The sequence below is a fragment of the Anomaloglossus baeobatrachus genome, chromosome 6, assembly GCF_048569485.1.
Source record: "Anomaloglossus baeobatrachus isolate aAnoBae1 chromosome 6, aAnoBae1.hap1, whole genome shotgun sequence".
Lineage (NCBI taxonomy): Eukaryota > Metazoa > Chordata > Amphibia > Anura > Aromobatidae > Anomaloglossus > Anomaloglossus baeobatrachus.
Genome location: NC_134358.1, coordinates 481,758,213 through 481,785,168, shown reverse-complemented (window position 1 = coordinate 481,785,168; position 26,956 = coordinate 481,758,213). Strand labels below are relative to the sequence as shown.

Here is a 26,956-nt window from a genome sequence, read left to right as displayed (position 1 = left end):
TACTCTAAGTTCACTTTCATAGGAGGACAATAAACTAATCAGTATGTTTTTGGAGTAGAAATATTGGAGGACCCATAGTAAACATACAGAAAAATGGAAAGAAATGGAAAGAAACTCAGTTAATAGCACTTTTGCTTTGCAACACTGGGGTCCTGGATAGAGATGAACGAACCAGAACTGTAAAGTTAGGGGTTCACACAAAAACACGGACTCTTAAAAAAAAACAGTGTCTGAATTCAGAGTTCGGGTGCTGTATGGATGCTATCCACTCAATCGAGCATCGGGGTGCTCAGGTGTACACTCGGTGTTTGGCCCAGTGTGAACTGCTTGCAATCTCTTAAGGGCTCTTACTGGGGGTAAGACCAACATTTTCGGATGTAACATATCCAAACAAACAAAACAAAAAATGTCCCCCAGAAATGCTCTTTTTATGGCTGGCTATATGTGGCTGGAGAGCCGAACCACCCAAACATTGACATCCAATGGGGTTGGCTTTCAAGCTCTGACATTAAATTCAGGTCAAGTCCACATCCCAAACTGAACTTTATTTAAAGTCCAGTGGAACCCAGTGAACCCGATCTTCCTCGGGTCCACTTGTCCCTAGTCCTGGGTTCAAATCCCTCCAAGGACAACATCTGCAAGGAGTTTCTTTGCTCTTGCCATGTCTGTGTGGGTTTCCTTTAAGTTCTCCAGTCCCTTCAAACACTCCAAAGACATACTGATAAGGAATGAAGATTGTGATCCGCAATGGAGACAGTGATGACGATGTCTGTAAAGTTCTGTGGAATTAATGGTGCTATATAAGCAAGTAAATAATAATATACAAACTGTATGCTAATGCTTTAGGCAGATTCTAACCCAGAGTACCAGTGTGCCAAGCTCACCATGCTACCAACATTTGTAGAAATATAGTAAATTGAACTTATCCACCTATTGGTACAATGCATTTTAGGATTGAGAACATGCAAACATGCAACTTTTAGCAATTTAACAAATTCATCTTTCTTTCCTATACTCTCTCATTCTCCCTTACAGATTAGCTTTATCAAACTTAGAAATTCCGAACCTGGTATCACAAATTTATTTAACATTGAAAATTAATAGTAAAAACACTACATGTGAAAATACATTATAATCCCTTAAAGAAGTTGACAGTCATAAAATAATGGATTACCTAACCTTTGGGATAGGTCAACAACATCACATTGATGGGAGTATGAAACCCGGCACCATCACTGATCGGTTGTTGGACACTCTGGTGGTGGCCACACTGGTCACACTGGTGGGTGGCCAGATATAAATTCATTGAAGGAAGTTGCACTTCACTTGACCATAAGCTGTTCAGCAGTACCCGGAAATGACTGCTACACATTAAATAGAGTCGTTCATTACAGCTTTCTTATAACTCTGCTGCCAGAGCTTGTAACAGCTAATAAGTGAGGGTGCCATGTGTCAGGCCCTACCGATTTGATAGTGATGTGACCTATCCTATGGATAGGATATCAGTGTCTTGTACCCAGAAAATCCATTTTAATCCCCTCATGACCGGGCTATTTTTTGGTTTTTTTTCTCACCTTCTTCCAAGAGCCAAAACATTTTTATTTTTCCTCCCACATAACCGTATGAGGGCTTGTTTCTTGTGGGACATGTGGTACTTTTGAATGACACTATTCATTTTATCACATGATGCACTGAAAGTGGGGAAAAAAATCCAAGTATGTTGAAACTGTAAAAAAGTGCAATTTCAAAATATTTTTCTTTCTTTTTTTTTTTTTTTTTACCATGTTCAATTCATGGTAAAACTGTCCAGGCAATATGATTCTCCAGGTCAGTACGAGTACACAGGTACCAAACATTCTGTCAGAGAAAGAAGCATTTTTTTTTTGATCAGTTATATTAAGTTGCTTATTTTCATGTGTACTATTGATTTATGAAAAACAAAAATAAAATGAAGCTTACACTTTAACCCCTTCATGATTTTTTATTTTTGCATTTTCCTTTTTTTCTTCCTTTTCCTTCTCTTCTTCCCAAAGCCATAACTTTATCATTTTTCTGTCCACATAGATATATGAGGGCTTGATTTTTGCACGACGAGATGTACTTTTGAATGACACCATTTATATTGCCACATAGCGTATTGTAAAATATGAAAAAAATTCCAAATGTGGAGAAATTGCGAAAAAACACAATTTTGACATGGTTTTGGGGATTGTTTTTACGGTATATATTTTGTGGTAAAAATTACCTTGCAATATGATTCTTCTAATCACTACAATTATGGCAATATGGAATATATGCAGGTTTTTTTTAATTTCAGTGGTGAAAAAAAAAATCAGAAGTTTGAAAAAAACATTTTTCGGTTGATGGAGATGTGTGATGGCTTATTTTTTTTTCAGATGCCAGACAAAGCTTTTATTGATACCATTTTAGTATAGATATAACATCTTGATTGCATATTACAGCTTTTTTTGCAGTATTGCAGCAACCAAAAAAATGTAATTTTGGAGTCCTTTAATTTTTTGTTTACAGTGTTTACCAATCAGATTAATTAATTCTTCAGCAGACCCCCTGCTTTAATAACAGCTTTCAACCCATTGGTTGACAGGTTAACAATAGCGGGTGGAGATCTACTCCACCCACAATTGTTAACGGTAGGTCCTGGCTGTAACATACAGCCATTACCTGCCAGCTAGTGAGTAAGCTCATCCAGGTAGCCCACTCCATTCACCCATTTCCAACATGCACTGTACATGTACGCCAAATTGAAGGGGTTAAATGGTGGGGGAAAAAAAATCGGAAATTTGTAGAAATTTTGTTTTGCTTGTGTCACCATGTTACGAGACCTGTAATGGATTCAATCTTTGGAATATAGGGCTGTGTGAGTTTTTTGCACCCTGAGATGATGCTTATATTTATATAATTTTAGGGTAGGTATGTTGTTTTGATCGCATCTTATTACAAAAAATCATGATCTCCTATGAACGCCAGCTAAATGCTGGCTTTCACATGAGAACCCTTCATGACAAGCCCAGGAGTCTTCAGCAGACCCTCGGCTGTCATGGCAACCCATTGCCCCTCCCCCCACGATCACAACACAAGCATACCTATGGGAGCATGGAATGACGTGCCCTCATGCTAGCTCGCGTTAAGTGCCACGGTCAGAGGTTGTGGACAGCTGTTAGACGTACATGATGGCTGATTAAATCAACCATCATCAGCCAGAAAAGATGCAGGTTTGGCGTGCAAGCCTTTATCAAAATCAAGGACATAAAATATTATGTAAATATCCATGAAGAAGTTAAAAACCTGAGTATTTTTGGCCTTTAAGAAAATATGTCACCAGATTTCAGTATTCAAACTGTATAAATTAAATCGATATCTTAGACTTGGTGAGACAAGTGTACTTAACTTGAAATTCCACATCAGATTAACTGTGTATAGTCCTTTTGGAAAGTTTTCTCACTAGAAAAAAAAAATGCTCAACTTATAGAACCTGTCAGTAGATTTTAGCACATAGCTTATTGATCTCTTCATTAAGCCGAAATTTTGATCTGTGCATGTGTGACGCCCTGGCCTATCAGGTCGTCATAGGGTATTGTGCAATCTGCCCATCTGTGCAATATCCACCTACTCCTTGGTACGGGTCCCTCACCTTTGGTGTTGCCAAGATCAAGCTAATCAAAATCCTAGGAACACTCTGCACCACACCCACCAGACACACCAGTGGACGGCCTGAGTGGAATAGGGTCGCCCACTTGGGGGGTTGGTTAAGGGGAGGTCAGGAGTGTTAGCAGACAGACAGTTAAGCAGTGACTCTCAAGAGGAGAGGTCACAAATCAGTGTGTAGAGTAGCTCTCAGAGAGAGAGGAGGTGAGGAGCTAGGCTCCTTGGAACTACTAGGTGGCAGACGTTGGTTTGGACCTGGTAGGAGCTGGACCCTGGTCACAGGGGATCATGACAAGGGGTACGGACTGTCAAGGAGGGCAGCCGGTGGCCTTGTGCCATCACCGGACAAGGGCCAGGGCACGACAGGGTACGTGGACCCTAGGTCAGGGAGTAGCTTCAAGCGTCCTGACAATTTACCCGACGAGGACGGAGCCTTCAAGATCCGTTCTCCACCTGCTCCAAAATCGGGGTACTAGCGCAACGAGGGGGATAGGACTTTCCACACATATGGTCCAGAAAATCACAAGCGTGAACCCTGAGAGTAAGCTCACCCAGTTAGCCATACTGCGGAACGGGACCCAATAGTTTCAGGCTAAAGGGACCAACTAGAAGACAAGGTGCCACGAGAAAAGGTCACAGGCCAACAGGCAACACCAACGGGCATGGGACCCAGGCATGCTTCTTCTAAGCGGCAGCGGTGTCCAGAACTTTGGTTTACTACAGTTGTCGGTGTCAGCGTTATTGGACTGAGTGAGTACGCAAGTGACCCTTACCCTTCCCAACGGCACACCCCCCGTCACCTTTATCGAGTCCCGGGGCATCCCCCCTACCCGTGGAGGGGTTAAACACCTGGCTGCCTGCACCATTGCCACCGGGTACTCCCAATCGCAGTGGTGGTACTCCATCTTACCACGCACCACAGGTGGCATCACGAACCTGCCACACCATCCCCTGTACATAACCCCTCTTGGTTTGAGGAGCCGTGCGACCCCCGGGTCCAGAGCCCTCTCAAGCCACCGCGGATCCTGATCCGAGCAGCCCGGCTACTGACGCGGGGGCGACACACATGTATTGTCCCGACACCATTTAATTGAAGAATGTATGCACTGTGAGTCTGCAGACTGTCTTCAATAAAATGGTGCCAGGGTGGCATATGAGTACATTGAGGTTTTGGCTTAATGAAGAGGTCATTGAGCTGAAATCTTGATATGCGCATGCGACCTTTCTGGGAACATTTTATTGAAGACATACCAATGGCAGAATCACACTGCACAGACACCACCCACTGTAATGATGGTGGCAGTGGCAGAGAATTTCATAAAGGAGGTAGATCACTGAATAATCAGTGATGTAGACAAAACAGAGGAAGCAGGCAGAGGCGCAGAGAAGGAGAAGAAGAACCTACCCCCCCCCCCCCCCAAGTTCCACCCTGATGCACACCAAAGCTCAAAAGATGTCACCAGATAAAAACTTTAGAAGAAGATTATTCACCAACCACAGATCGGATTTCTTCACTGCCGGCATCCATTTAATCAGTATCACAGTGCCATTATGGCCATGGCTTTACTGCATAGTGCTAAATCCTGCTGACTGGTACTCTTTAATGTTAGGTAGAAAACATTTTGAAAAGCATATGCCTTATGTGTGACGGAAGTGTGTTCCACCTGTGGGACCTGCACCTTCCTCTAGAACAAAGATTCTCAATCCCTATTTCCTTGCTGCTGTAAATAGAGAGATAGGGCACTTGCACAATTCTCTCTATGTATTTTATGGGAGTTCCAAAAAGAGATGATTTGCCATAAATGTTTAAGAAGGGAATAACCCTTAGGGCAACATGGCCCAGTGCTATCCAATGTTTTGTCAGATAGCGCTCGTTCCAATGTTATACTATGGGGCAGTGCTGATCAGCGTTTTTATCTCAGGCGTACTCAGCATGAGAAAAAATAATCGCTACATGCAGCGACTGGTAGCGTATATCGTATGGTGCGCACCCATTCAAGTCTATGGGTGCATGCCAAACCTTGGCCTGCACTCGGACGCCATTGGTGCAGTCCAATATATGCCAACACAGACAAAGGAGAAGATGGAGAAATTAATCTCTCCCTCTTCTCCTCACTTGTGATCCGATTCTTGCATGTGAGAGAGTCGGATCTCAGTAAAATAACACGGCTCACATCAGAGTTTGAGCCAAGTGCCCTTTGCATAATCCATCTGATTCTCCCACATGAGAATATATACACTACTGTGAGTGAACCCTAAAACTCAAAATTCCCTAAAGGGTAGATACAAATTGCTTTTCTTAACTACCAACCCATATATATGCTTTCATGCTTGAATTACCGTAAATAATGACCAAAGGCAACTGCTTTATGGTAAATTAAGCTAAAAATCTTACATTATAATTTTATTTTAAAAATATAATTTTTAATTCATTATACCGACAAAAACTTTTGTTACAAATGTTTTTCTACAGCCAGTCTACCATCAAATGGCTCTATGCACAACCATACACTTCCATACAATATTGCTCTTATACTGTCAATTAACTAAAAAGGCCATATTGCCCTGTGACCCATATAGTTTAAAGAGCCTATAGTTTTAGCCCATTATAGCCACACAGTAAAACATCACCAACACCTTTGGGCCTGAAGCAGTCAACAATTTCCAATATACGGAGGATGCACACCATAACATATGGAGAATTAAATCTCATGCCTTATGCTTTGATATCCTAAACTGTGTGAGGAAGGCTAGGTCACAATGGATTGTCAGCCTCTGAAAATAACTTCAGAATTAGAGTAATTACATTGTATTTATCTATAATTAAGCAACCCATATAACACAGTTTCTTGATATTGCACTCTACTTAAAGAGAATCCATCACCAGATTTCACAATACAAATAGCATACACTAATAGATCATTTTAAGCCTGATCAGGTTGGTTTACTTGCTTCAGAAATCAATGACTAAATGGCTGCAAAATCCTAATAAATAGAGATTATGAAATACAAAGCTTATGAGTCCCAGTGTATGCCGTTTCCATCCATCTAGCCTGACTGACTGACAACTGCAGCTTATACTGAACAGTGTGAGATCTCAGCAGCAGGAGAGACACTGTGGAGCTGACAACCATGCATGTGGGCAGGGATTAAGTCTATCTCCTGCATCGAGGAACTGTACAACCAGGCAGGTGGGCAGAGATTAAGGCTATCTCCTGAATACAGATCTCGTTTGAATCATATAATGTTTGTTTTACTAAAAGCCATGGATTTTTACAGTAAGTTCAACAGCCTCATTAGGTCTAAAAGCTCTATATAAGAATGTATGCAGTATGTATTGCATAAACAGTAACAGATCCGGTTTAGCTCGGCACAGACACATAGTAAAACTAGAATCAATCTTAAAGTATACATACACAAAAATATACAAAAATTGACATTAAAATTAATAATGTTGAAGAAAGTATGTTATTGTAATCTTGCCCATAGAGCGAAAATATATTAACCATTTTATATTACTTATATAATAGATTGACACAAATGCTGACATATACAGTATGTTCTTTTCTTAACATTGTTCTATCCAGAGTTGTCAATATGAATCTCTCTCGCGGATCCAGCATGCAGTTACTGAAAACTTACTAGAGAAACGAAAAGGCTGCTGTGAGACTAGTTTCCACCTGGGAAAAAATAGACTGGCTGACACTCGGGGGAATATATCTCTATTGACATCTAGGAAAGAATATCACTGATGAGTCTTTTCACTCCACCCACAATGTAAAGGAGACATCTATCGAAAACATACAGGACTATCCAATGTTTGAACAAATACGTTTCAGGTTTATACATTGATTATTGATAATGAAAATGTCCTCAATTTTATGCCAACATCTTAGTGGAGGACATATGAACTGGTAACCACAAAGCAATAACTCATGATAAAAGCTGTGTTCTGCCTGACACATCTCCAATGACACAAATATGAGATCAATGATTCCGTATCCAATCTCACAAGCTACATGAACGACTTGGCGGAACAGGAGGAATTCATACTATTGCTGTTGACTGCCAGAGTGTCACACTATATGTGGGGGAATACCAGATGAATGGTGAAAGGGAGGGGGAGAGGGAAACCCTATTTCAAGGGAAGGGGGAAGATGGAGACCCTTGGTAAAACAATGAAAATAATGAAGGTTTCAGCTCACCCATATGAAGTCTCCAAGGCAAGGATGGATGCCCGCAGTCCCCCGGATAGGCCGGTCCGTGATTCAGAGTAGATATGGAAGGAAAAATGGTTTGGGACTCAGCACCAATGCAGTAATATAAAACTTGGAACTTTATTAGAAAATCTAAAACGAAGGTACACAGGTCATCCAAAAAAATCGCCATGCGATTTGCCTAGTGGCTTTACGCGTTTCGGACAAACAGGGGAAATTAAAAGCAGTCCTTAGTCATAGGCTTATGACTAAGGACTGCTTTTATTTTCCCCTGTTTGTCCGAAACGCGTAAAGCCGCTAGGCAAATCGCATGGCGATTTTTTTGGATGACCTGTGTACCTTCGTTTTAGATTTTCTAATAAAGTTCCAAGTTTTATATTACTGCATTGGTGCTGAGTCCCAAACCCTTTTTTCCTTGGTAAAACCTACCTCTGACTCCTGGCTTCCCTTATGTACATAGCTAGGTTCCACACCTATGTGCCAATCAGGGTACCTAGACCCTAGCTGACCCTAAAATATGCTCTTGGTAGTGACTGGACAGGAGACAGGATGAGAACGCGTCAACCCTACTAATACATAAAGAACATACAGGAAAAACAAACGGGAATGCAAGTGGACAACTTATCTGCAAGATGACTTTGGGAGAATGATAGTAACATACAATAAAGTGTATCGACAGGAGATTTCAAGCTGACTGTTTCCAATCTGGATAGCATGGGAGTAAACTCTATCACCTGCAATATACCAAGGGGAAATGCAGGTACAGTGGATACGGAAAGTATTCAGACCCCTTAAGTACAGAGATATCCTGGAAGAAAACCTCTTCCAGAGTGCTCTGGACCTCAGACTTGGCAGAAGGTTCATGTTCCAACAAGACAATGACCCTTAGCACACAGCTAAAATAACAAAGGAGTGGCTTCAGAACAACTTTGTGACCATTCTTGACCGGCCCAGTCAGAGCCCAATTGAGCATCAGTTGAGAGACCTATAAATGGCTGCCCACCAACATTCACATCCAACCTGACAGAACTGGAGAGGATCTGCAAGTAAGAATGGCAGAGGATCCCCAAATCCAGGTGTGAAAAACTTGTTGAATCATTCCCAAGACGACTCATGGCTGTACTAGCTCAAAAGGATGCTTCTATTCAATACTGAGCAAAGGGTCTGAATACTTATCACCATGTGATATTTCAGTTTTTCTTGTTTAATAAATTTGCAAAAATTTCTACATTTCTGGTTTTTTTTCTGTCAAGATGGGGTGCAGAGTGTGCATTAATGAGAAAAAAATGAACTTTTTTGAATTTACCAAATAGCTGCAATGAAACAGAGTGAAAAATGTAAAGGGGTCTAAATACTTTCCATACCCACTGTATATATAGACACAGGGAGTAGGGATAAGGATTTGTCACTGAACTGCCAAGATATCTTCAGGGTCCAAAAGGGTAAAGGCCCCATCACACACAGAGATAAATCTTTGGCAGATCTGTGGTTGCAGTGAAATCATGGACATATTGTTCCATTTTTACACAGCCACAAACCTGGCACTGATTGTCCACAATTTCACTGCAACCACAGATCTGGTGCAGATTTATCTCTGTGTGACAGGGCCTTTAGAGTTAACCTTAACAGGAAAGGTACATAGAACTCCATTAACACCATGGAATAAAGTATGGAATTTCAAAAAGCAGTTTGTTCAGCCAAACACAGCGACCTTCTGCAGCCGGACACCACAGAGTTGTCTGTCAACTGTGACACACCCGTGACACAAAGAGATTCAAAAACTGCAATAATCTCTACCACTTGTAGACTGACAGCCTTTCCTACTTTCTGGTATACATGAACATTCAGTTCAACCGTGCTTGTGTACCGCCCCGCGCTCGGCCGCAGCCGAGCCGCTCGGGTCCGGTCTCGTTCGGTGGGTGGCTTGAGCGCTTCCGGCACCCGGGGGTCACGTCGCTCTGAAGGGAAGCTGGTGCTACGTGAAGGATGGTGATCTTCGGGGGGGGAGGTTAACGGCCGGGGCCGTGGTGTTTAGGGATGTAAGTTCGTGACGTCACCCACGGGTTGTGGTGAATGTGGACACCACCGCTGCCGTTAACTAGGCTCCCGGGGATGGTGTTGTGCAGCCTGGTGTTGACCCCTCCGTGGGCAGGGGGTGATGGTCCTGGAGCCCGGTGGTCGCGAGGTGCGGGCGTGTTGGTGCGGCGCGGTGCGTGGCCCATGGGCACTGTTGTACTCCCTATGACAGATACATCGGAGTCTCTGGTAAACCAAAAAGGATGGTGGTCGGTGCCCGCAGCCGGCTGCGCTTGGTCCCCCACCCGGTTTGGTGGTTCCCGCCTTTCTCCTGCACCTCGTTTTTGTAGAATTTGACTGCCTACGCTTCAGCGACAGTAGTCCGGTCCCCAGCTTTATGTGTGTCGGGGAACCCGTTTGCCCACAGGCGCTGGCCCATGGGATCTCTCTGCCGGTGCGGTGGCTTTCTATCCCCCTCAGTGGGCTGTTGCCGTCTTTCGGGTCTTGGGACGGGAAAGGACCTAAAGTCCAGACCTCAATCAGTAAATTCGACGTGGTCCAGTGGCTTCTGGACCTCGTTCTGGGTCTGAGTACCCCTCTTGGTGCTCCGGTTTCCAGTTGGTTCCCCGGTTCGGTACCGGCGGGCCACTACCCTATCCCGGTCCCTTACGGTTCCACCAGCCGTCTTCCCAGCTCCTGCAGGCGGCAACCACTGTCTGCCTCCTGGCCACAGGGTATCTAGGCTACGACCCAGACCCCTGACAGATGTTTACTCTTTACTACTACTCTCTTTCACCTCCAAAACTGATCTGTTTGTGTTTTTCCCGCCTCAGGCTATCCGAACTCCTCGGTGGGCGTGGCCAACCACCTGGCTCTGCCCCCTGGTGTGAAAATCAAGACTTGAGAGGGGTGAATCAGGGTTTTTAGGTTGGCTGCTGTTACCTTGTTAGGGGACTAGTGTTTGTGCAAAGGCCTACCTGTGACTACCTGGCTAGTCCAGGGCGTCATATTTGCATGTGTTCTCAATGGAAAGAGCAGAGTATGTAGCTCCTAGATATTTATGGTAAAGGGTTATCTCCCTTGAGAATAAAGGATCAGGTATGTTCAAATTTTTCAAGCTCTGTGTTTTTATTTCCCCGACAAGTTTCCAAAGAGATGGGTAATTTTGGGCTATTTTCAGAGCTTTTAAGTGATGGAGGACACTACCCATTCTTAACGACCCCTCCAATAACAGCAGTATGAGATGAAGCTTCGCTATAAAGATAATCATTCAAACATTTATGGAACAATCTATGAATATGCCATAAATGTTTGGGTGACTGATACAATTTATCCCAAGGCAATGGACTCAATCAAGTTCTGTTACAAATTAGATCATACCTCCAAAGCGAGAATATTCTGGCTGGAATAAATTGCAGTTTAATGCTTCAAAAAAGTTAATAAAAAAGATGTATTCAAAATGTGAAATTGTAAAAGGAAACCTTAAACGGGTTTTCTGGTCACACACTGTATATAGATGACCTATCATAAGATCGTTCATCAATATTAAATAAGTGGGGAGTCCCTACACCTGGCACACCCACTGATCAGCTACAAAGAGCATCACCATTCACCTTCAATATATAATATCTGCTACATGGTACTGCAGAACAGCTCCTATGCTTTTGAAGCCACTACACACTGAAGACATACTAATAGGGAATTTAGATTGTGAGCCCCAATGGGGACAGTGTTAATAATGATATCTGCAAAGCGCTGTGGAATTAATAGCGCTATATAAGTGAATAATATAAATAGATAAAAATAAATGATGGATGTGTGCTTTGCAACCACTTAACCTATGTTTACTGTCAGCAGTTGTCAGATCTTGTAATTGATGAACATTGGGGAAGTGTTGGACCCCCATCAATGTTGATGACCTATCCCTTACAGATAAGTCATCTATATCCCTTTCACTCGATAAACTCAGACACTGAAACAAGGATACTATCATTTTTTCTATCATGAAATGAATAAAAAAATAGGCACCAAACAATATAGTGCAACCGTAATTATATTTTATAGCATACTGTTAAAGAAAAAAATGGAGATTTGTTAAGAAGTACCAAATATGATATGAATAGGCCTATGCAGAAACAATGCTGTCAATATCTTAAAATACTGTGTCCAGATTTAAGAACAGCAATAACTTCAAAAATATCTTTTGATGTGTTTAAAAGAGAAATATACTCATATATAATAAATAATAATAATATAATTCATTTAGGAAAAGTGCCTGAAATATCAGTTACAGTCCTGGGTCCTCCCAACTCGAGGTTTACATGGATCAGCTAAATACGAACGACTTTAATATCAAGTTGACATAAAACTATAGCGACAGTGGAGTTGAATTTTTGAACATTAAGATTCCAGCAGATGAGGTTGGTTCATTACAGACTGATGTTTATAGGAAGCCAACATCTGTTAATGCATTATTACATGCTACTTCTGCCCATACCAGCTCCACTGTACGTGCCATTCCGGTGGGCCAGTATCTCAGGGTTAGCCAAATCTGCTCTCAGGACAATCTATTTGGTCACCAGGCTCAAGACTTGAGAATGAGGTTCAAAAATCGGGGCTATAGTGGACGTTGTTTAAAGAGGGCTTATCAGAGAGCCAGATCAGTGCCCCGGAATGAACTATTATACGGGAGAAGAGATGTAAACAGGTCTTCACAAAGTATAAGGGTACTTTCACACTTTAGCGATGCAGCAGCGATCCGACCAGCGATCTGACCTGGTCAGGATCGCTGCTGCATCGCTACATGGTCGCTGGTGAGCTGTCAAACAGGCAGATCTCACCAGCGACCAGTGACCAGCCCCCAGCCAGCAGCGACGTGCAAGCGACGCTGCGCTTGCACGGAGCCAGTGTCTGGAAGCTGCGGACACTGGTAACTAAGGTAAACATCGGGTATGGTTACCCGATGTTTACATTAGTTACCAGCGCACACCGCTTAGCTTAGTGTGTGCAGGGAGCAGGAGCCGGCACTGGCAGCGTGAGAGCTGCGGAGGCTGGTAACGAAGGTAAATATCGGGTAACCACCTTGGTTACCCGATGTTTACCTTAGTTACAGCTTACCGCAGGCTGTCAGACGCCGGCTCCTGCTCCCTTCACATTCAGGATTGTTGCTCTCTCGCTGTCACACACAGTGATGTGTGCTTATCAGCGGGAGAGCAACAATAAAAAAACGAACCAGGGCTGTGTGTAACGAGCAGCGATCTCACAGCAGGGGCCAGATCGCTGCTCAGTGTCACACACAGCGAGATCGCTAATGAGGTCACAAAAAACGTGACTCAGCAGCGATCTCAGTAGCAATCTCGCTGTGTGTGAAGCACCCCTAAGATTCATTTCCACTTACAATGAAAAATGGCAAGAGATGAGAGGGATTTTGACAAAATTTTGGCCGGTCCTCCAATCTGATTAATCATTGAAATCATACCTACCTCCAGTACCACTCATGACTGTGAGACGGTGCAAGAAACTTAAAGATTATTTAGTTAAGAGCCATTATATACCCCCTAGGGTTGTGAATCCGTTTGGCTCTTCGGGTCCCGTTAAAGGTTGCTTTCCATGTGGTCGCTGTGTCTCCTTCCCCAATGTCTCTCGCTGCTCCAAGTTCCAAGCCAGTGATGGAATTAGAACTTTTCAAATTAGAGAACATATTTCTTGCACCACTACGAATGTCATATATCATGCTACTTGTGGTTGCAATAACATTTATATTGGAATGACATCAAGGGAGCTCAGGATAAGAGCGAGGGAGCATGTGAGAGACATTGAGGCAGCGGTGACGGCGACTAATGTGACGGAATTAAAGACCATTCCCCGTCATTTTAAGATATTCCATAACTGCAATCCTAAGGGGTACTTTACACGCTGCGATATCACTAGCATCGGCTAGCGATGTCCAGCGCGATAGCACCCGCCCCCGTCGCACATGCGATATGTGGTGATTGCTGCCGTAGCGAACATTATCGCTACGGCAGCTTTACACGCACATACCTGCTCAGCGACGTCGCTGTGACCGCCGAACAATCCCTCCTTCAAGGGGGAGGTGCGTTCGGCGTCACCGTGACGTGTCTAATCGGCTGGCCAATAGAAGCGGAGGGGCGGAGATGAGCCCACCTTCTCCCTTCCGCATTGCCGTTGGGATGCAGGTAAGGAGATGTTTGGAGCTGCAGGAGCGACAAACAACATCGTACCTGCGGTCGATCCGACATTATGGAAATGAACGAGGTTACACAGATCAGCGAGATTGTATGCTTCTGTGCTCGTTCATTGTTCCATCTAGGATTTATACGTTGCGATGTCGCTACCAGCGCCGGATGTGCTTCACTAACGACGAGACCCTGACGATATAGTGGTAGCGATGTCGCAACGTGTAATGTACCCCTAAAGGCTACTTTACACGCTGCGATATCGGTCCCGATATCGCTAGCATGGGTACCCGCCCCCATCTGTTGTGCGACATGGGCAAATCGCTGCCCGTGCCGCACAACATCGCGCAGACCCGTCACACATACTTACCTGCCCGGCGACGTCGCTGTGACCGGCGAGCTGCCTCCTTTCTAAGGGGGCGGTCCGTGCGGCGTCACAGCGACGTCACCGAGCGGCCGCCCAATAGAAGCGGAGGGGCGAATATGAGTGGCCGGAACATCCCGCCCACCTCCTTCCTTCCTCATAGCGGCCGAGAGGCAGGTAAGGAGGGGTTCCTCGTTCCTGCGGTGTCACACATAGCGATGTGTGTGCCACAGGAGCGACGAACTACATTGTTACTGCTGCAGTAACGATAATCGAGAATGGACCCCCATGTCACCGATGAGCGATTTTGCACGTTTTTGCAACGATGCAATATCGCTCATCGGTGTCACACGCAGCAACATCGCTAATGCGGCCGGATGTGCGTCACAAATTCTGTGACCCCAACGACTCCGCATTAGAGATGTCGCAGCGTGTAAAGCCCCCTTAAGTCTTTCAAAGTAAAAGGAATTGATGTGGTTCATTGTGGCATAAGAGGGGGAGATACAAAAAAATCTTGGCCCAGCGGGAAATGAAATGGATTACAGTGTTAGACACTGTAACCTCGAAGGGCCTGAATGAGACATTAAATTTTGCTCCCTTTTTATAGTTCTTCTCCTTACTCTTGGTTTAAATGCACCATTCTTCTTTTTAATTCTTGATTTTATATTAATGTGCTATTTTTTGAGCCCCTTTTTTGTTTTCTAATTTGTATTTTTTGCCATTTTAGGACCTCTCTATTTATCATCCTTGATTGAATGTACAAAATATGGACCAATTTTGAAGAAAAATCTTCAGCTATTTTCTTTTTTCTCCAAACATGAATTTGATACACTGCCACTTTAAGAGGACTAGATATGAACCCTTGTTTACTTCTATTTATAATTGTTGTTTGACGTTGAATAAAGGGATGTAATCCATATTCTGATGAAGCGGTATAGCTGTGAAAACATTTTTGGGTGTTATGATATGTGCACATATGTAGTTTTTTATATATTTCTGTGTCCCACCCTCTGGTTGCTGTGTGCATGCGCGCTGCGCGGCGATTTCGCCGCTCCGTCACCTCGGCATTCTGCAAAGGTGGGTGGGAGATGCCTGGTATCCTTGGTTGCCGGGGATTCCATGCGCTTACTCCCAATGGATGGCCGGGGGGTGTGTGCGGGCGGTTGCCGTGCAGTACGCATGCGCCGTCAAAACCAACCCGATTGGCTGGGACGCTTGAGGATAGATCCTGGAAGATTTAATGCGGTAACATGACCGCTTATTTAAGGTCCTTGTACGGCATTATTTACTACACCTTCCCTGAAAAAGCTGACATCTTCAATTTTCACGAAACGCACGTTTGAGGGTCTTGTTATGGCTGTGTGGGACTCCTGAATGACTATAACTTAATTTATGGGTAAGATTTCGGGCATTTTTCTTTACCCAGGTTGATTAACTATGCTACCCTTTGACATGCTTAGACTGACATAGTCAGTTTTATATGTATTGGGATGTACTGACATCATATTGTGAAATCCTTATAGGATTCCTCAGCTGCATTAGGTAGCTTTTGGGTTTCTTACTAAGTCATATATATTGAGCCCAATTACACTTCCCATTTTTTCGTGTGGTTGTTTGTTGTTGTCCCTCATAAACATGAGGGGTTTTCATCCAATTTAACATCTAGCATTATTGAATTTGTTTTTTATGTGAAAAATAATTTTAAATAATTGTGTAACTAATAAAGTTGTTATCTTTATAACCAGCCTATAAATGCTCCTTTTGTTGCTTTTTTGTTCTATACAAGTTTGTTATGGAGTGGCATAATATTTGATACGAGATGTGCACTGGTCCATTGTTTATATGTTTAAGGCTATGTGCGCACTTTGCGTCAAGCTAGTTGAAGTTCTAAACGCATCCTCTGGCAGAAATTGTCTTTGTCAAATTTGGTTTTGACCACAAATACGCTATAAATACGCTTGCGTTTTTACCACGTTTTAGCCGCGTTTTTTCAACGTGATTTCCATGCTTTTTCATTGCTTAAAGTCAGGTGCGTTTTGAATACAAATATACTACTAAATAAAGTTTAAACATTCAAACACTTTGAAAAAAACGGAAAAAAATGATAACAAATATCATGATTAAAATCATACACAAAATAACTAATTTTAATAAAATTATAACTATATTTTAATATTCATGCATAAAATAAGGTTAAATTATGGATTTTCAATAATTTAATTGTCAGACCCTGTGTGTGTGTATAAAGGGACATATTATTCCCATATTATAAAGTCAAAAACGCATGCATTTATTTTGTCAAAAAAGCATGTTTTCTGCATCAAAAAAGCATGTAAAACACTGGGATTTTGATTTAGGATGCGTTTTGAAAGTTCTCATTGACTCTAATGTTAGCAAAACGCTGCCAAAATGGCAAAAACAATTGACATGCTGCTTCTTTAAACGAAGAGTTTTTGCCAAATTTTCTGCAACTGAAACGCTGCGTTTTTAACAGCATTGTGCGCACAAGAAATCCAAATTTCCCATACACTTTGCTTGAAAATCAAAACGTGCAGGACGTCTTGGGTCTTTTAGACCCTTAATTTTGGCATTAAAACGCTGCAGTTCAGAGAGCTGCGGAAACGCATGAAAAAACGCAAAGTGCGCACACGAGCCTTATAGTCCTGGGTCCTTGTAGCTTCAATTCTGGCTTGGGTTTCACAGAAGTGAGACCTTCCTGCTTAGAAATATGGCCAGTAACATGCGTAAAAGGGAAATATTCCTACATGGCCATGTGACTATAGTGTATAGAGATTGCCGAGCAGCAGTTGAAAGGAGCTTGTCAAGGTGCATGAACTGGCCATTGAAAAAGCACTGCAGCTTAGTGTTTGGGAAAAATAAAAACATATAAAAGTAATAAAGTATCATAAAAAATCATAACTGCAATAACTGAAGTATAACTCAATTAAAAAAAAAGATTAGTAATTATAACTGCCTGTCCTTGTACCAAAAATGGCCGTCCTATGTATTGTGTTAAGGCCCCGTCACACGCAGAGATAAATCTTTCGCAGATCTGTGGTTGCAGTGAAATCATGGACATATTGTTCCATCTGTACACAGCCACAAACCTGGCACTGATTGTCCACAATTTCACTGCAACCACAGATCTACCACAGATCTACCACAGATCTACCACAGATCTACCACAGATCTACCACAGATCTACCACAGATCTACCACAGATCTACCACAGATCTACCACAGATCTGCCACAGATCTGCCACAGATCTGCCACAGATCTGCCACAGATCTGCCACAGATTTATCTCTGTGTGTGACAGGGCCTTTAGTCTCACAAAAATGACCCCTAACAATCATTTTAGCATAGCATGTGCACTTAACAAGTTATATGGTGGGAAGTCCTCATTATTTTCATGCAGTTACTTAATGAATAATTTGACTACGCTGATTAAATTGGTAATGGCTTAGCTGGGATTAGTTCGCCCGGTATATAGTCTTGAGATATAGAAACATTTTACATTAAATATATATAGAAAGTTAAAAAATCACAGTAGGATTAAATTGCAAATAAAATATGAAATCTGGAAGAGCCTTAGGCCACACTGTGCTTATTTAGACGGGTTATTGATCTATTTTAGCAGGATGGCATAAGGGAACCTGTCAGGTCTAATATGCACCCAGGACCACGAGCAGTTCTGGGTGTATATTGCTAATCCCTGCCTAACCGTCCCTGTATACACTAGCATAGATAAAGAGATCTTTAGAAAAAGTATTTCTATAGATCTTTTATATTATGCTAATGAGTGAGGGGACTAGTCCCCTGGGCGTTATATCCCCTGACTAGCTGCCCTCTTAGCATGTTAGTACACCCACAGGGGCGTACCAACATGCTAATCAATTCAGCATCACCAGTGGTGACGCACGTACCTGTGTCCGCGGTGAACGCTGTTCTGAATGCCGGGCACTTCCAGTCATGTGCAGTATGAAGCCGGGTGTACGCATCTCAGCTTCAGAAAGGTCTACTGCGCATGACTGGAAGTGCCCAGCATTCACCGCAAACACAGGTACGCGTGGCACCGTTTATGACTACTGTTAATTGACGCTGCATTAAATAGCATGTTAGCACACCCCTGTGGGCCCCTATGGGAGTGCTACCATGCTAAGAGGGCAGACTGGTCAGGGGATATAAAGCCCTTTGGACTAGTCATTAGTATAAGATTAAAGATCTTTAGAAATACTTTTTCTATAGATCCCTTTATCTATGCTAGTGTATACAGGGACAGTTAGGCAGGGATTAGCAATATACACCCAGAACTGCTCGTGGTCCTGGGTGCATATTGCACCTGACAGGTTCACTTTAATGTTTAGTTTTTGAATGAAGGACACTTGCGTTGTGTTCAATGTTGCCTTTTATACAAAAAGTTAAGTAACTTGATACTTTGCTTAATATTTCGTAGTCACTTATTGGATGTAGTTTCCTAAGGCGGGTCCTGCTATTCTGTTGGCGACCGATGGAAACAAACATCTGTTAATTTCCATCTCAGACGTGATTTTTACAGTTTTGATGGAATAACTATCATTGTGTGCTCCAATACATTACAGATGTAGCAATCATTAACTTGACATTCTCAATGCTTTGTGGTGTGTTCAGTCCGTATCAATAAAAGTCTACTGCATAATGGTATGTAATACTGCAAGAAACAATCGCTACATCTATATTCCCTTGCAGCAGAAATGTGCTATAGGCACAAAATGAGACGAAAACATCATAAAACTCAAGATTTATATGTAAATAAAAAAAAATCACAAAGTTTTACATTTTATATACATTGTGACTGTAAAATTAAGATTTTTCCCTTAAAAGGGTCATCAGAAATAACGGGGTACACCGGACCCTACAGTGTTAATCTGAGGGGCTTTTTTCTCACTGGTTCCCAGATGCATAGTAATTAGCCACGGCCGTTGTCTAAGAAGACACGCAAAAGCTCTCCCCTGCATTAACTTCTGGAATTATTATTCATAGTATTGTGGGAATGGGTGGAAACTTTTTGTTTTAAATGTCAAATAATCTCTGCGTAATAAAGCAATTTAATAAATTCTAAAAATCAGAGATTTATAGGTGGAGTCAACAGAAAAAGGTGTGGACCTGTGGATGTTCGGGTTCGGATGGACTTTAGTTAAATGTTCATTTTGGGACCCAATAATATTAAGAATGGGGTGCACTAAATGTGCTAAATTATATATATATATATCTCTATATAGATCCGAGGGTGCCACACCATGCAGAGAATGTGTAATTAGAAGAATTTTGAAGAAAAGGGCTTTGCATATAAGGTTTTGCACACCATATTCTATATATCTAAAATATAACAATAACTAATAACAAAAACGTTTTGGGACCCAGACTTGACCTGAACTTGCTCCTGGACCCAGAATCTCAAATAAGTCAATGGAAACCAGAACTAACGGGTTCGACTTGAGTAACAAGTATTATAATGGATGTCAATAATTGGGCAGTTCGGATCTCCGCCCTCATACAGCCAACCATAAACAGAGCATTTCCGGGGTAGGAAGGTTTTTTTTTCCTTAGGACACACTACATCCGGAAAAATTGTTTTTACCCCCATTGAGAGACTCCAAGTCACTCTCACTGGGTCCAGCACTGAGCATACCCGAGCACCCTAATGCTTGATCGAGTGGTTAACAAACGAATAGCACCCAAACTCGGACACTGACTTTTTTAAAAAAAAACTCATGTTTAGGTTCGAGCCCCGGACATCCAGTTTTCGGAATGAACCTCGACCATTACATTTCGGGTTCACTCATCTCTAAAAAGCATACCTCCCAATTTTTAGAAACAAGGAGAGATACATGTATTGCAGCGCTTTCACTGTTCTTTGCCCCAATTGAAGCCCCTAGTGTTCTCACCCACTACAATACACCTGTTATGAACCCCATACTGTATGATGCTCCCAAAAATGCCTTAACACAGCTTGATACCCTCACAGAATCCCCCACATGAACTGTATGTTGAACCACAGTGGCTACGGCTAATTGTGATACCCCCACAGAATCCCCAACCCATTGTAATACTCAACCACTGCCCCCAGGAAAATATGATGCCCTTTCAGTTTACTAACACACATTATGAAGATCCATAGTGAACCCTGCCCTCCTACAGTACAACCCACACAGTATTATATATACACAGTTATCACACATAATATGAGGCTACCAGCCACTCTCCATGGAATATGATGCCCCTCAGACAGTATGATGCCCCACAAACATTCTCCACATAGTATAATAGCCCCGACAGTCCCACACACAGTATCCTAAACCCTCACACATTATGAGATCCCAAAGTCCATTTTATCAGTACTGACTGATAATTAAAAAAAATACATAATCCACTACTCAACTGGACCCATTCCCTTGATGCACTGCTCTGCTATGTGCAGTATGTGGACTGTGGCTCCGTGGAGCAGGTGAGATCTGGAGATTTCTTCATGCTGCTGCACTGAAGCTTAGATAAACAATCTGAATGGTGGATCAGAAAGTCCATGGTTCCCTGATCAAACATTGTACTTAATTGTATCTGCAAATAAAGGATCTTAAGGATGCAGATGACATTGAAAATGTGACACCAGGTGGGGAAGGTGGGCATTTGGTAAATGTATATTATCTGTAACAATGAAGTCACACTTCTGTGTGGCTTTCTTGAAGATCACATTGCATTGCCCGGACCAGACTCTCCTTACAGGAGAGGGTCAGCTTCATGTATTTCTATGCTGCTGACCCACTCCCGTCGGAAGAGCCACGGTTCAGGCATTGCATTGCAATCCTTCTGTGAATCCCACGCAACTATGACTCCAGCCTAATTCAGAGTTTTAAAGGGATTTTATTTGTCCATGCACAGAAATGTTTCAGCTTAAACTTCTTGTTACGTTCCCACCGGAGTCCGCTCCAGCGACTTCTACTTCGATCACCAGGCGAAGCCGTGTTCCTGCCATGGATAGTGCTGGTGATGGGAGAGGAGTCGATGCCAGCATTGCTGGTGGGCGCAGGCTCCGCTCATCCACTGGGCTAGGTTTCCTTGGGATCTGCAGTACCACTGGCTGACTGTAGGTGGCGTGTGTCTTCCAGCTGAGGTTACCATCATTCACCTACAACCAATGGGAAGACATCACACCCTTCTTATTTCCCCTCCTGTCTGCTGACCACTGCCAGAGATAGTTCTGTATTTCTGGTTCCTGTCCCGCCCTGTTCTGTTTAGTAATTTTGGTGTTCTGACTTCTGCTTGTTTCCTGACTACCCTCCTGCCTGCTGTTTATGTACCTCGCTGCCCGATCCGAATTTGACACCTGCTTTGTTTTCTGATTACGTCCTTGCCTGCCGACTCTGTCCCTGTTTTGCATTTCCCGGTTCGACCCTGCCTGACTACTACTCTCATCGAACTGCAGCATTCCACAGGTAGTGATCAATGGGGCCCTGTGTAATTCCAAATCCCTGTATAGGGGTTAAAGGGTTTCAGGGTTCTAGGGGTCCTGCTTGGTGAGTGGCTTCCCTCTAGCCTGTCCATTACAGCCAGTCTGAGTCTGTGGATCCAGGCAGGCGTTAAACTTCTAGAGCTTTTTTAAAACTTGAGCTGAAACGTTGCTGTGTACGGACAAATAAAATTCTCCATATTGTTCTATTAGTAAATTGAAGTGTTGCCTTTTTTGATAGATCTTGATGATTCACCCAAGAACATTCCTCAGACAACCATTAATAACCTCATTGATAGCAGTCTCGAGTTTAATTGCAGGGATTTCTGCGTAATGTGCTTATACTCGATACTGAATTAATAAACATGTTTTAGAAATGTTGTTTTCATTTTTACATCATTTTCATATCGTTAACATATCTGTAAATCATGTGATTGCCAAAATTCTATGGAAAGATCATTGATTGATAGGATAGAAAGTTTCATATTTATACATTTAAGTCTTGCAAGGAATATTTCTATAAAACCAAGATACAAAGACATTTTCTCCTAATGTGTACAATTAAACCAAGCATTGCATAAGATAATAGCTTAGTACATGGCAAATATAGTAAATTGGAGGCCAGATCGGCCTTCGCAGCACCAGTTATTTTATATCTAAGATAATAGCAGAAATTACATGTTCACGGGAAAGGGTTCCACCTGTTTCCTACCTACTGGTCCCTCTGTGACTCCCCAGTGGAAGATGTAATTACATATCATCACATATCGCTTACTGCCGCCTTACTTTGGCCTGAACATTGATTTGTTTTTTACTAAACCGATGAACCAGGGTATGATGTCATTTCACAACAAGTAGTTATTAATCCTTTGCACTCCTGCAACTCATTTAAATTCGCATGCTTTTGCTATTAGATGGAGTTAATAGAGCAGAACGTGATGGCAGATATATGTACCTGACTGCAGAAATCCGATGTGAGACAATAACCCTCTGTGAATAACCATCTTTTAACTCTTTGATCTTCGTGACTTCTCATCGTCAGAATTTCCTACCCTATTACTTCCATGAAAACTTGGGTGTAGTTATATCAGCCTACTATTATTATTATTATGTGTAAATAGAAATCATAAAATAATACAATAACATTATAAAGTAAATAATAAAGTTAAAATAATAATACAAGATATAACTTTTAGAGCACCCTGCTATAAAATCACACACAAAAAAACTAAGTAATAATCATGAAAGACATACTAATGATGAAATTGCTATCTAAAGTTGTTAGACCCCTTCCCTTTATAATAGAAAGTGTAAATCCCTGTATACACATACATGATGCTCTCTCTTGGGTTGTCAGAGGTGTTCTCGGTCTGACAGTTCTCATCTCTAGGCTGTGCAATCTACTAGCTCATAACTTACCTTTCTGGTTATTCAGCGGCTTGTTGGTGAACTTCCGAATGCATCCGCATCGCCCATCTTCACCGCCTAGACTAGGGATATGGCAGGAGTAAGCAGAAGAGGGGAAGTAGTTTCAGCTTGTGATCCCAGGTTACTGCGGAGCTGGAGACAAGTCTCAATGATGTTTTGAAATCTGCAGATAGAGAGGGAAAGGATGGGTGAGGATGGGAGGGAGAGAAAGATGTGATCACAGCCCGTGGCGACACGAGTAGGATTTGCTAAAAATAGCAACTCAATAGAGAGAGGGAGAGGCTGGCTGAGCCAACAATTGTGGATCAGTTTCACAACACGAGCACGGGCATTGATACTGGCAGCATCCACATTAAACACACACTGATGCAGGCAAGCCCCTGGTGCACTGTTGGCTCGGGATTAACCGCCATTTTTTATTTGCCGGTTTATTAGCCCATCTAAGGACTTACATAGCTTTTCATTAAAGAGGTCAAGTGTCATTGTAAAACTCACCATGTCACACACCTGTAAACATGCACATGTGGAGGGGTCACTTACTTACGCAATCTCTCTTCAGTTAACTGTGTCACATACAAAGGGCAGCTTAATTATATCAGAACTGTCTAGCTGTTCGGTCAGATTCTGCAGAAACAGATGCATTCGTCACCATAGCTAGCCTAAGTGTGATAAATACTGTATATAGTATTCCTATACTGTGTATGACAGGTAATGATCCTGGTCTAAATGATAAACTTTGTAACATTGGTTTATATTGATAAATGAACTAATGTTTCAAAAATGTAAACGATTATACATACCTGGTAATCCAATAATCTGATATTCCCCACAGTGCAGATTCATTTACAGTATATTCAACATGCGTTCATCAGATCATCAAGCGTTTTCATCATTATATTATAATAACCACTGACTAAGCCAAACCCATCTAATTAAGCTGCATGAAATATTGACAAGCTTTCTGATAACAAGATTGACCGAGCTAATTGTGCCAGACTAAGAGTGCAATTTGTGCCAAGAATTGTTTTGCATGCCTCGCACCACTTTTTTTCGGTATTTAAGACACTTTTTTTCTCCTTGCTTGTACTGGTATACATAGGTATGACATTAACACAGATCCTTCTAGCTACTTAGTAAAACGATTCTATAACAGAACTAGCATATGATTCCCACCCCCATGCCTGTTGTTCCTCCCCCTATCTGTTATTTATGCTAATTCTAGAATTATAGAATCGTTTTACTAAGTGGATAGAAGGACCTGTGCTGATGTTACACCATGTTACCAGAAGGGGTGGGCCCTCAGCCAACAGAAAAATAATGCTGCTTCCTGGTATCAGCTATATTGGCCCCAACCCTTCTGGTCACATGGGTATGAAATCAGCACAGGTCCTTCAAGGCACTTAGTAAAATGATTCTATAATAGAATTAGCATAGGGGGAGGACAGACAGGCAGGGGGCGGGAATCACTATCAAAACCCACCCCAGCTATCAGCTGATCGGCATTTGCTGCCAATCAAAAAGCTGCTCATTTTACAAACTTTACTTGCTTGTGTTTCAAAACCTATACATTCTAGCTGACAACTAAAGGTATGTATAAAATCGGCCTGCCAGTGCCAGTATAGCACTGGCTTTAGGTTATATAGAAAAATCCTGGTAATTGGTGCGCTTTAAGATGGATTAGGATATGTCAGAAAATTTGGGGGCAGATTTTTGAGCGCAAAGTAAGACAACTAGATGGTGTAAAGTTAAACAAAATTATTTAAAAATATGCTGAATTTATCTTCGAGGATGAGGTACTCATAATTTTGATCCACTTTAGGAATATCCAGTCTGTTTGCACTGTCTCTTCCTACAGTGGGGAAAATAAGTATTCCATACACTGCGAATTTTTCAAGTTTTCCCACCAGAAAGAATGAAAAGATCTGTAATTTTAATCGTAGGTACACTACAACTGGGAAAGACAGAGTCCCACCAAAAATCAAGATAATCACATTGTATGGTTTTTAAATAACTAATTTGCATTGTATTCCATGAAATAGGTATTTTATCACCTACTAGCCAGCAAGAATTCTGGCTCTCACAGACCTGTTATTTTTTCATTAAAGAGAACCTGTCACCACTTTTTTCCTATAAGCTGCAGCCACCACCACCGGGCTCTTATATACATCATTCTAACATGCTGTATATAGGGGCCCAGGCCAGGAGTATAACATAAAAAAACACTTTATAATACTCACCCAACGGTTGCACGTTGGGCCATATGGGCGTCTTTGTTTTCCGGTGCCGGCGCCGCCTCTTTTGTTCATGGGAGGCGTTAATTCATACAGACATTTCCTTCTATAAAAGTTAGTGTAGCCCTAGTGTGCGATACATATGGACAAATAGTCTTTAGGTCGTTAAGGTCGCATGCAGTGGTGACTTGTAGCAGAAGAAGGAGAAAGGAGACGTGAGTCAAGATAGCGTGATCCTTAAGTGCTGACCGACACACAGAATGCAAGAAAATGCTAAGACTAGAGACTAAAAACGGAGTGAACACAAATAAATATATGTTCAGCTCACCACTCTAGAACAGGTATCTCCAGCCTCTGGTCCGGTGGAAGGAACAAGGGGTTTGGCTTCCACAGCTGAGTAATCAGTACCATCAAGAGGAACAAGGGAGGAGAGACAATCCAGCACCGATGTAGTAAAAATATTTTCTTTATTCAAAATCCATAAAATGAAAAATCTGACCAAGTGCAGAGTATAAATATGCTTAACGCGTTTCGGAGAAGAACAGACTCCTTATTCATAAGCAATAACTTTTTCATTTTATGAATTTTGAAAAAAGAAAATATTTTTACTACATCAGTGCTGGATTCTCTCTCCTCCCTTGTTCCTCTTGATGGTACTAAATGACCCAGCCAGAACGGTCCAGAGGACGGGACTTTAGCGTCAAGGCCTGAAGCCTAAAAGGTAAAGGCTCAGTACGGTCTAGTACGTAAACAAAGGTGCCTTTCCAGGGCCCAGTCCTCAAGTCTCTGGGAGCAGAAGGCTGTACTCTGACACTACTGGCTAACCCCTACTCCCCTCTTCTATGAGGAGAAGAGATGTGGATTATAAAGCATCTGGTATCGCAAGACTACTCTGGTCATAGAGGCAACATTTCTTACCCTCTCCTCTACGAGGAGAAGATACGGGGAACCATGGAAAGGGAAAGTGACTGCCAAAAATTGGACTGTAGCATTAGGCTGGGTTGTGCTTGATCTTATGACTAATAAGAACAAACAACCCAGCAGGAACTGCAAATGTATCTGAATATGCTTTGTACAACTGACACGTGCTGGAAGATGTGTGCTTGTTATAGTTGATGAAGATGTACCATTTAGTAAAGAGTTGTTATTGCATGAACTTGTGGTCTCCTTGCGAAAGTGAGTAATCATTTGGTCCTGGCCACTTGACTCCAACCACAACATGCGGCCTACTAGGGAGTAAAGCCCACACAACACAAGTCCACACATTTAGCCAGGACCATGTCATTCATGTAGTGTGCCATGGCGTCTAGAGTCAATCCCTCACTAATGACTAGCTCCCCACACGTTTCTCC

The 26,956-nt window shown here is 42.3% G+C and overlaps 1 protein-coding gene across 3 annotated transcripts in view; it reads right to left on the bottom strand.

Annotated features, from left to right (window-relative positions):
• Positions 1-24,244, bottom strand: part of HDAC9 (histone deacetylase 9) — a 980,770-nt gene extending 956,526 nt beyond the window's left edge. For 2 of the 3 annotated variants that reach the window (XM_075315376.1, XM_075315378.1), the window contains exons 1-2: positions 24,174-24,244; positions 23,365-23,536 (exon numbers count right to left, since the gene is read on the bottom strand). The gene's annotated coding sequence lies outside the window, so the exon portion shown is untranslated. Of the gene's footprint in view, positions 1-23,364; positions 23,561-24,173 lie in introns of those variants that run through there. The other variant, XM_075315377.1, reaches the window with a different exon arrangement.
• Between the last annotated feature and the right edge of the window lie 2,712 nt (positions 24,245-26,956).